Below are 9965 nucleotides of genomic sequence, written 5' to 3'. Positions count from 1 at the left end.
AGTAAACACAGAGACTTATATTGCTTACAAACTGTATGGCCATGGCAGGCTTCTTACTAACTGTTCTTATAGCTTAAATTAATCCATTTCCATAAATTTATACCTTGCCACGTGGCTCGTGGCTCACTGGCATCTTCACATGCGGCTTGTACTGGCGGCAGCTGGCTGTGACTCCTTCTGCCTCCCTGTTCTTTCTTTTCTCCTCTCTGTTAGTCCCGCCTATCCTTCCTGCCTAGCCACTGGCCAATCAATATTTTATTTATTGACCAATCAGAGCAACACATTTGCCATACAGAACATCCCACAGCAAATACCTTTATCAGAATGTAAAGAAATGAGGGCTGGAGAGATGGCTCAGAGGTTAAGAGCACTGGCTGTTCTTCCAGAGGTCCTGAGTTCAATTCCCAGCACCCACATGGTGGCTCACAACCATCTGTGATGAGAACTGGCACCCTCTTTTGGCACGCAGGCAGAACACTGTATACAAAATAAATAAATCTTTTAAAAAAATGTAAAGAAATGAAAAACTGAGAAGACTGGTACAATTTCTGAGCAGTTTTGGAATGGACTCTAAGACGGAAGGACACCGTATAAATATTAATAAGTGGCAAGGATCTGTCTTCTACCTCAAATACTCTGTCGGCTGATCATGCCAAAAACAGACTGAAATCAGCACTCCAAAGACAATAAAAAGCACACATCTTGGGCTGGAGAGATGGCTCAGAGGTTAAGAGCCCAGGCTGCTCTTCTAGAGGTCCTGAGTTTAAGTTCCAGAAACCACATGGTGACTCACAACCATCTATAATGAGACCTGGTGCCCCCTTCTGGCCTGCAGGGATACATGCAGGCAGAACACTGTATACATAAACAAATCTTTAAAAAAGCATACATCTTAACAAAAATAAAGACTTAAAGTAAAAGTTAAATCTTTACATCTTCTTATAGTAGTAATTCTGTCACCATTTCTTAGTTGTCTCCTTTAATCAAGCGTATATTACCTACCTTATGGATAGATATTCAGTCAGAACACATCCTAATTTTAGAAGTGTTTAAATATATTTTGGAAACATTAAATTATATATTTAAAATCTAATAGTATTCAGAAGAATTGGCTGGATATATAGAAACACAGAAATATATTGATGCTCAATTGTATTGAAGAATTATGGAATAATACCAATGATATTTTCATAAGCAGGCAAAGGCCTTGAAAAGGCATTTCTCCAGAGAAGATATACAGGTGGGCTGATGGGTATGTGAAAAGATGCCCAACTTTACTAAATTAATTAAGCAGTGATTCTCAACCTTCCTATGCTGCAACCTTTTAATATAGCTCCTCATGTTGTAGTGACTCCCAACCATAAAATTATTTCATTGCTACTTCATAATGGTAGTTTTGCTACTGTTATGAATTATAAATATCTGATATGCAGGGTCCTCAAAGGAGTCAAAACCCACAGGTTGAGAACCACTGCATTAGAGGAATACAAATTCAAGTTGAAATGAGCTGTCATTCCCTTAAGAAGGGACTGGAGAGATGGCTTAGCAGTTAAGGTTATGTAGTGCTCTTGCAGAGGACCAGAGTTTGGTTTCCATGCTGAAGGTTCACAACTAACTGCCTGAAACTCCAGCTTCAAGGGATCCAGCCCCTCTGGCCTCTGAGGGGAACTGTGATCATTTGCACATAGCCACACATAGATATACACATAATTCAAATAAAATTAATACTTTTAAGATAATAAATAATGGCAAGTGTTTGAGAAATTAGGACCCTTATACACTAACTTTTGAGACTGTAAACTGATGTAACTTTTGTGAAAAAACAAAAAGGCAATTAGTTAACAATTAAAAATAGAACAACTATATGAACCCTAAACCCTACTATCATGTATAGATCCAAAAGAATTTAAGTCAAGATCTCATAGAAACGTCAGGATTCCCCTCTTCACTGCAATATTATTTCCATATTTTACAATATGGAAACAACCAAAATATTCATCGTCAATCAGCAAATGAGTGAGGTAAATGTGGTATATACATATAGCAGAACTTTATTCAACCTTAAACAAAAAAGTATCTCCTGCTGTGACACCTAGTGGAAATCATACTGAGAAAGAATCCACTCACAGGAGAAAAAATGCCTCATGGTTCCATTTAATTGAAGCATCTAAGGGAGGTCAAGCCCAAGGCAGAAGAAAGCAGGATGACAATTGTCGGTAGCTAGGGCGACAAGAAAACAATTCAATTGCAGTTCAACATTGCCAATTTTCAGTTCTGCAGCTAAGGATGTAGTTCTGTGGGAGGGCTTATCTGGCTAGCATATGTGAAGCCCCATTTGGTACTCAGTACCGCTAAAGGAGGAAAGAAAGAAACACAGATGAGTCCTAGAAATCTGTTGATCAGTGTTAGACCTGTGGTTCACAGCACTGTACTGCACATGTCAGCCACCTTATACTGTAAGAGTTAAGTATTAGCTGGGCATGTTAGTGCATGCCTTTAATCCCAGCACTCCAGAGGCAGAGGCAGGTAGATCTCTATGAGTTGGAGGCCAGCCTGATCCATATAGTGAGTTCCAGGACAGCCAAGGATACACAGAGAAACCCTATCTCTAAAAACCAAAAAAGTCAGTACTTTTCCTCACCCTTAAAAGAAATCTGTTTTGGGAGCTGGAAAGGTAGCTGGAGAGCTAAGAGCATTTGCTGCATTTCCAGAGGACCCAGATTCAGTTCCCAGCATTTTAGATGGAAAATGTAAATAAGGTTTCTGGTATTTCTTCTAGCCCCCTGAAGAATCTCTGTACGTGTACACTTGGGGATGTGTGCTGTATCTTTGGGACTTGGACAGTTAGATTGAGTAAGTGGCCCATGGTTGCATAGATGATTCCTGCTATGACAGTTTATTTTAATGGTCTTAAAAAGTAAGTAGGTACTTGGGAGGCAGAGGCTGGTGGATCTCTGTGAATTTGAAGCCAGCCTGGTCTACAGAGCTAGTTCCAGGACAGCCAGGACTGTTACACAAAGAAATCCTGTCTCAGACCGGGGGGGGGGGGGGGTAAGTAGGTAGGTCGGTAGGTAGCTCTTTTCTTGTTATTTTCCACTTTTTAAACCTGCCGGTTTTGTCAAAAAGGCTCCCAACTTTCACGTGACACAAGTTCATCTTAACTACGGTAAATGGAAGACATTCACAAATCCTCTAAGACAAGTTTTCCTCCAGGTTGCTCCAGATGCGTCAGTTACTCCTGCTTACAATGATACGAAGGGTTCATCTAAACAATGAGAGATTCAGGGAGAAGTTTGTCTGGTTATGAAGATCCAGCTGCTAATTTCGTTGTATCCAGTTCCTGGTAGATAAGGAGAAGTGAGCTTCCGACGCAGTCGCTTCCCCCTTCTGATGAACCAACAGGACTGGAAGTTTGAGACCCCCCTAAGATGCAAAGAACAGAGTCTGCTGTTCCTGGGTGACCCCCACAGGGGAAATTCTTTGTTCTGTGGAGAGAAATGGCCTGTAGAACATCTTCACAAGCCTCTTTTGACACCCAGGCTCACGACTCCCAGCATACTCACGTGGACAATTAACTTAACTGATAATAATGTTCAGAGTGATTATATGGCCATTCGATTATTATAACCTCCACATATTGTGCAAGGAGAAACCCTTACCTGAAAAAAAAATTAAGTAAGGTAACTTGGCTGTGAATATTGAGTTTCTTATCTTCAAAGACAGCCAGGGGAGAGTTACAAAAAAGTACACAAGATGCAAAGTCTTTTAATTTTGGTGGGAAGAGAAACTCCCTCCTTCCTGTCCTTTTTTTTCTTCCCTTTCTTCCTCTCCTCTTCCTCCTCCACCACCTCTTTCTTCCTCTTCTTCCCACTGTTGCTGGCCTTGCCTGCTTCGTTTTATACATACTCCAAGGGACCAGAATGTAACATGGAAACATTCTTACTCTGTTAGACTCATTCAAAGTAGACATGGATCTCTATGTTAATTTTACACTTTTGATTTGGTTGGGTTTTGTGTGTTCGTTGATTTTTTAAAACAGGATCTTGCTGTGTTATCCTGCATGGCCCTGTGCTTGCTATTTATCAACCCTCATCCGTACTCCGACCTCAGCTTTCCGGGCACTGGGATTACAGGGGTGTGTTACCATGGCCAGCTCAATTTTAGTTTTAAAAGGTCATTGGCTTGAACATATTATGACTCTCTTTTTAAAAAAGTTGTGTCTGCCTTGATTTTGCAGGTAGTCTGAAATGCTGAAGTCTTTGTACTGTTAGGCCACTGGTACACTTAGAAGTCCCTATGTAGACTAACACGTTCAAGTTCAGCACAACACACGAACACAGGAAATGCTTTTGTTTTGTGTGGTCTCCACCTGGTGGTTAGAAATCAAAACACAGCCCTCATTTCAGTTCCTCCAGAGATGAAACCTTTTGTTGGGGAGGGCTGGGATTGAGAGCAGGCCTTGGTCTGTGTGCTTGCTGGCCTGACACTCACTCCTGTGATCCAGGCTGGCCTCCAAGCAATCCTGAGCCTAAGTGCCTGGGTTACAGGTGTGTGCTGTAATGCCCAGTAAACTCCTAAGTTAGTGTTTCCAAACTAGAAAAACGTAACTGTTATGAACGGGGAAAGGGTGCCCTAGACCTTCCTTTTCTCTTTTTGCCTTTGTATAGAAACTAATAAGGGAGGCTGTTGTTTGGTTTTGCTCTTTTGGGGGACCCACCACCTAGCTCTCAAATAAATCACTCACAGACACGGACAGAGGCTTATTCTTAATTATGAATGCTGGGCCTTAGCTTGGCTTAGATTCTAGCCAGGTTTTTTAAATTTTACTTTACCCCTTCTACCTTTTGCCTCTGGGCTTTTCCCATTCTCTTACTTCTGTAAATCTTACTCTTACTCCAGGGCTTGCTGTGTAGCTGCTGGCTGGCCCCTGGAGTCTTCCTCCCTCTCTGGCTATTCCTTTTTTTCTCACTTCTTCATCTCTTTTCTTCTCCTCCTGAATTTTTCCTTCTGTATATCCTCTCTGCCCGCCAGCCCTGCCTTTCTTTTTTCCTGCCTTGCTATTGGTCGTTCAGCTGTTTATTAGACCATCAGGTGTTTTAGACAGGCACAGTAACACAGCTTCACAGAGTTAAACAAATGCAACATAAAAGTAACACACTTAAAATAATATTCTACTACAGGAGGCATCTTCACTCTCGAATTTAGCTCTGAGATTACTGTCTACTACAGTGTGAAACTCTAACTCTATTGTTTTCATTTAGTACATAAGAAAGTCTTTCCAGAAATGCTCATAGCTTTTAATATACATTCACAATTTGAAGCAGAAAAACACACAGTATTGAAAGTCCTACTGCTATTTAAAATGCACATGAGTGACAAACTAGTGCCCCAGAGCCACATGGAAGGCCACCATATGTTGCCTTACACTGCATAATAAAATTCAACACTAATTCCTCCCCTAGATATCTTCCCTCTCTTCTCTCTCCTCCCTCTCTCTCCCAGCCCCTCTCCCTCCAGGGTCTCACTATAAATTCCTGGCTGGAATAGAAGTTGCTATGTAGACCAGGCTAGTCACAAACCCACAGGTTCATCTGCCTCTGCCTCCTGAGTTCTGGAATTAAAGATGTCTGTCTTATTTCCAAGAAGTAAATAAGACCATAGGGTGAGGCCTCCGCCTTTTTATACAGAGAGAAGAGCACACACCAGAAAGCACCCTTTCCCTGTCCTTTTCCTCCCCTGTCAGTATGGCATGACCAGGAGGCAGCCATTTGTGAGCTAAGAAAAGCCAAGATTTTTCTGTCCCTGTCTGAAACTATGAGTGCATGTTCTGCTGATGTCAGACCATAGTTTGTTATGGCAGCCGGTGCACACTAACACCTCGAGAACCTACAAATTAGACCTCACAGATAATAGGACTGATGACACCTCCCCGTGTCAGTCTTCAGGCTGACCTGGAGGCTACCTGAAGGCAGGATCCGGGAAATCGCTTGTCTGCTGCCTTCTCAGAGCACAATGTTTGATCTATAATCATTACTCAACAAACAGATCATGATTTAAGACATGCAGAGTATTTGATGAAGCTTTGTTACCAGCAACTTCCCTATCATCCCTTCCATTGTTCTTGACCTTTTAGGTATACTGTTTCACGATTCTATTTTTTTCCCCATATTTTAGCACTGCAAGGAAATCAGAATGAATGACAAGGTGATGGCATCCCCTGTTTACTGCTGGCTATGCAGCAGCTGTGAGCTGGCTCTCACTGACAGTGTGCTCATCAACTTGGTAATGACTGTCTGTTTTCTCCCTACTTCTGCCGAGTTATGTGTGTTGTTTCCATTGGGTCTGCTAAGCCTAATTCCCTTCAAAATGTCTTCAGTTTTCATTACTTTGTGATTCAGCACTAATACAACCAACATTGTTGCATAATGAAAAGGGCTGAGAACAAAGGTGGCATATAAGTTGGGTGTTTAGAAATTCATCCAATCTTGCTCTTTTTGTGAAGCAACAAGTACTTTAAAAACCTAATAAAGACAGGGGATGGGAATGTAATGGAATGGGATGGTTGAGCTGGAACAGGAATGGAGTGGGAAAGCAATGAGAGAGATACCACGATGTAGGAAGATATCATAGGGATAGAGAGAAACCCAGTGCTAGGGGAGTTGCCAGGAATCCCCAAGGATGACCCCAGCTTGGACTACTAGAAATAGTGGAGAGGGTGCCTGAAGTGAACTGGCTTACCCCAGTGATCAGACTGGTGAATACCCTAACTGTCATCACAGAGCTTTTCTGCAATGACTGATGGAAGCAGATGCAGAGATCCACAGCCAATCACCAGAGAGAGCTCCAGGAGTCCAGTCAAAGAGAGAAGAGGGATTCTATGAGCAAGTGCATCAGGATCATGATGGGGAAAACTGCAGAGACGACCAAACCAAACTAGTGGGAACTCATGAAAGTGAGATCAATGGCTGTGGAACCTACATGGGACTGGACTAGGCCCTCTGCATGGTGAGACAATTGTGTCTCTTTATCTGCTTGGGGGCCCCCTGGTGGTAGGATCAGAATCCATCCCTGTGCATGAGTGGGCTTTTTGGAGCCTACTACTTAGGATGGGACACCTGGTGCAGCCTTAAGGCAGGAGAAGGACTTGGACTTGCCTCTACTGGATGTGCCTCCCAATGGGAGGCCTTGCCTTCTTGTGGGGGGAGGATGGGGTTGGTGGGTTGGGAGGGGGAGCTGGGGGGCAGGAGGAAAGAAGAGGGGGACCTTTGGTGTGTAAAATGAATGAAAAAGTTTTCTTAATTAAAAGAAAAAAAACTAATAGAGAAAGACAAGGAGGCAGAGGAGAAAGTTTGTTACAGAGACACATATAAAGGATTGCCTGTCACTCTTCTACTCAAAAATTGCATTTTTAACAAGATTCTAGATAATGTATATGTCCCAATAAGTTTGAGAAATACTGGCATATTGCATTCGAAGAAATGCACCTGAGCCAGGCAGTGGTGGTGCACAATGCCTTTAATCCCAGCTCTCAGGGGGCAGAGGCAGGCAGATCTCTGTGAGTTCAAGTCTAGCCTGGTCTACAAAGCAAGTTCCAGGAACCTGGATTTTACCTCTGACTTTTATCTGTTCCAAAGATTAGGACATTACTATTGTCTCCTCCCTTAAGAGGTAAGAGAGTTGGACCTATCAGTCACTGGCCAGGAGATGAGCCACATGAAAGCTGATTATTGCTATACCAGGACAGTTGCATTATAGTAAGCAGAGGTAGCCAATCTCAAATCCCCTTATTTGGTGTCCATGTCCATCATCATGTCTAGTTCCACTAGGAGCAGTGTGGTGGAGGAGTTGACTGTCAGGGGCAACTCAAATACTGGGAGCAATATAGGCAATGGCATAAGTGTTGATTTAATTAGCTGGAAGACAGTGAGAGGCATTGGTTGAACAGAGAAAGAGAGGACCTTAGGAGCTAAGGCAGTGACAGTATCTAGGTTGATAGGGTTGTTATTGTTTTGTTTTGTTTTTAAGCAGTCAGTCATTTTTTAAAGGAAGAAGGGGAGGCATGAGTGAAATAGCAAGAAGCCAAGACCATTTGAAGGATGGGTTGGAGCTTGGGGATTGGGTGTTAAGGTCAGTGAAAGAATTCACCCCTTAGGCCAGAGAACAAAGAAGATAATTTATTTAGTATCCTGCAAGAAGCCTAGCAGGCATGAAAATAATGAGAGACCCACTTGTGTATGGTGATGGGCTGCAGGAGGTCTGCATTTTAGAGGAAGCCTGTTGGGTTAGCGTGAACTGCTTTGTGCACAGATTTCTGGCATGTAATGCACACCATGTGAATGTAAATCAGGTCGTGGCTATTTCTGCTGCTGTGCTGGTCCACAGTTTGAAAAAACATGGTCATTTTTGTCTGTCTGTTTGTTTGTTTGTTTCCTGTTTGGGGATGCCCCTGGACTAGACTTGCATTGGGGACCTGTTTCCTTTCTAGCTTCTGAATTATCACCTTCCCTGCACACTTCATCAGTGTCAGCAGTGTCAGGTATGGGGTCCATCTCTGGAGAGCACCTTACGTCAAATCAGACATTGGTTGGTTACCCCCACAAGCTTTACGCCACCACTGCTTTGGCATATTTTGCAAGCAGGACAACATTGTAGATCAAAGGCTGGGTTGGTGTTTATGTTTCTCTTTTGGCAGCCTGCAGAGGGCCTTCCTGTACCAAAGGCCACTGAGATGAAGGTTCTATGTGGGCACTGCCTCAACTTCTCCATGTTCAGTGAGTTGTGTGGGTGTCGTCTTCAGCAATGGGATGTTGCTGTTAGTTTGCAGGGAGGGCCTTATTGTCTTGGCAACAGCCTGGGTTGTTTGGGGATTTTCACTAGATCACTTTGGCCAGCAACTCAGTGGGATGTAACTCAGACCCATAAGGGAGGCTTCCTTTGATGACAAGAGATTTGGGACTCCATCTTCCCCATTATTTGGAGAATTCATTGGGACCTTCTTCATGTATGTTATGAAGTTTTCACTGCACTGAATTTCCATACCACCCTTCAAATGCCCTTCAATTATAGCTGTCTCCCCACATTCCCTCCCTCAACCATCTCTTCTTTCCCCACCTGATCCTTTCATTTCAGACCACCACCTCTCTCCCCCAGTCCACCCATAAAAATTTATTCTATTTTCCCCTTCCTGGGAGATCCATGTGTCTGCCCTAGTCCCTTCCTCTGTGTCTAACCTCTCTGGCTATATGGACTGTAGCTTCCTTATCACTTACTTAATGACTAATATCCACATATAGGCGGATACATACCGTGTTTATATTTCTGGGTCTGGGTTACCCCACTCAGGATGGTCTTTTTTCTAGTTCCATCCATGTGCCTGCAAAGTTCATGATGTCATTTTTTTAACAGCTGAATAATACTCCATTGTGTAAATGTACCACATTTTCTTTATACATTCTTCTGTTGAGGGATGGCTAGGTTGTTTCCAATTCCTGACTAGTATGAATAGAGCAACAGTGAACATGGTTGAGCAGCTGTCCTTGTGGTTGGATGAAGCATCCTTGGGGTATATGCCCAAGACTGGTATAGCTAGATCTTGGGGTATATGATTCCCATCTTTCTGAGGAACCATCACACTGATTTCCACTTCCATGAGCAATGGATGAATGTTCCCTTGTTCCATATCCTCACCAGCATGAGCTCTCATTTGTGTTGTTGATCTTAGCCATTCTGAGAGGTGTAAGATGAAATCTCAAAGTAGTTTTGATTTGCAGTTCCCTGATAGCTAAGGATGTTGAACATTTCTTTAAGTGTTTCTCAGCCATTTGAGTTTCTTCTATTGTGAATTCTCTCTTTAGATCTGTACCCCGTATTTTAATTGGATTATTTGCTTTTTTGATATCTAGTTTCTTGATTTCTTTATATATTTTGGATATTATTCCTCTATTGGGAACAGAATTTATAAAAAA

This window comes from Peromyscus leucopus, chromosome 6 (assembly GCF_004664715.2).
Source record: "Peromyscus leucopus breed LL Stock chromosome 6, UCI_PerLeu_2.1, whole genome shotgun sequence".
NCBI lineage: Eukaryota > Metazoa > Chordata > Mammalia > Rodentia > Cricetidae > Peromyscus > Peromyscus leucopus.
Note: the sequence above shows the minus strand (reverse complement) of the source record.